The sequence below is a fragment of the Echinops telfairi genome, unplaced genomic scaffold, assembly GCF_000313985.2.
Source record: "Echinops telfairi isolate 266 unplaced genomic scaffold, ASM31398v2 ScPeMD7_18;HRSCAF=68, whole genome shotgun sequence".
NCBI lineage: Eukaryota > Metazoa > Chordata > Mammalia > Afrosoricida > Tenrecidae > Echinops > Echinops telfairi.
In genome coordinates, this window is record NW_022103915.1 from 35749312 (window position 1) to 35751222 (window position 1911).

At 52.5% G+C, this 1911-nt stretch overlaps 1 protein-coding gene across 1 annotated transcript in view; it reads left to right on the forward strand.

The window, feature by feature from the left end:
• Window positions 1-1911, forward strand: part of SLC10A1 (solute carrier family 10 member 1) — a 23230-nt gene that overhangs the window by 12228 nt on the left and 9091 nt on the right. The window lies entirely within an intron of this gene.

Sequence of the window (1911 nt, forward strand, 5' to 3'; positions counted from 1 at the left end):
ACCCAAAGTCACGCAGCCTCCAGGGGCTCAGAGCAGAAATAGGTTCCCTCCAGAGGCAATCAGAAGGGCTCCATCAACAATGAAGCATGCGGGATTGGAGTAGTCAGAAAGAGCTGGTTTCAAATCCCGACTTTGTCTGTGTGATCTTGAGCAAGTCACAGTTTTCGGAGCGCCCAGCTAACTCATCATCAGAAAGGAGAAAGTAAGGCCCCCTCTTTAGGCGATTGTGAACCCGACATGAAGTCTGTCACTTAGAAACCTGGAGCAGGTAAAGCACCGAGCACAATGCCTGGCACAGAGCAGGCCCTTGACAGACTAGCCCGTATTCATGAGCTCTCTCTTTGTTTTCCCTCCGTCTCCCACCTAGCATTGTGATGACCACCTGCTCCACCTTCTTTGCCCTGGGCATGATGCCCCTCCTCCTGTACATCTACTCCATGGGGATCTATGACGGGGACCTAAAGGACAAGGTGCCCTATGGAGGCATTGTGATCTCCCTGGTCCTGGTCCTCATCCCTTGCAGCATAGGAATCTTCATCAATGCCAAGCGGCCACAATACGTGCGCTATATTGTCAAGGTAAGAGTGGGGTCCAGCATCACCTCAGCAGATCCCTTGAGACCAGTCACTCGGGCTTTCCTGTGTCTATTTCCTTCCTCGGTTTTGTTTCTGTGTGTTTATAAGATGACTGTTACTATTACAAGGTCTGCTCTGTGGGGATTCAAGCTCATGGAAATACTTTAGAAGTACTAGGAGGCAGGAGGGGGGAGTCAGAACACTGCGCACACACCGATAAGCCGTTGTCATTATGGTAACAATGCAGTTGAACTTCTAATTTAAGCACCTACCTGGAGTATAGCCAGAATGCTCCTTAGAAGTGCCCAGGGCAAGCCTTCATCTCGTATACTTTGGACACGGATCAGGAGACACCAGTCCCCGGAAAAGGTGGTTATGCTTGGTAAACTAGACGGTTGGCGAGAAACAGGAAGACCCTCAAGGAGACGCACGGACCCCGTGGTGGCCACAAGCAGCTCACACAGGACAGCAGTTGCGAGGAAGGCACAGGGCCAGGCAGTGTCTCAATGAGTCAGAGGCAGCCCAGCGAGACCTAACCACAAGCACCGGCGCGAGGTGTGATGCCAGGCACTGCCAGGCATCCCTCTCCTCAGAGTGACGCTGTTGAAACTGAGGAGTGCATAAAGGCCGGGCAGGAAGCAAGGAGAAGAAACTAGTGATGGCCGGGGTGGTCCATGAAGACTTCTGCATTCTGGCTTGAGCCAGAACAGAACGGAAGGGTAGGATTTGGTCGGCCTGGAAAGGAGGCTGGGGAGAGGAGGCAGAGGAGTGCCAGGGCCAAACGAAAAGAGGCCAGGGGAGAAGGGGCATAGGTGCCCCCACATTTGAGGAGTGGCCTGGGAGAAAGAGTGAAATAGGTAAAAGCCACAATGTATTGGGGAGCACGGTGGTCACAGATGGGGGGCATCATGCTATGTCTAGTCTTCAGAGAATCTTAGCATGCTGCCTGTCTCCCCATCAACTTTCGTAACCTTAAAGGTCTCTCCTCGGGTTTGCAGTTCACCCTCACAACCCCAGGGCCAGAGCGGCCTCCTCAGCTTCAGGAAGGGCTTAGGACGACATCCAGAAGGCATGCTGCACAGGGACTTGCCGGGAACTTGGGACCAGCAGCCTCTCCCTTCTTGCTCTCATTGCTTCAACATCTTTACAAACAACATTGACACAGATTCCCATCTTGCCTATCTTTAAGAAAAGAAAGGAAGAAAGAAAAGAAAAACCCCTCCCTGGGGTCCCACTCCCCTTTCCAGCTATCCAATTCCCTTTCCTGACCAGGCTTCAAGCACACACACACACACACACACACACACACACACACACACACACACCTCCCATTTCC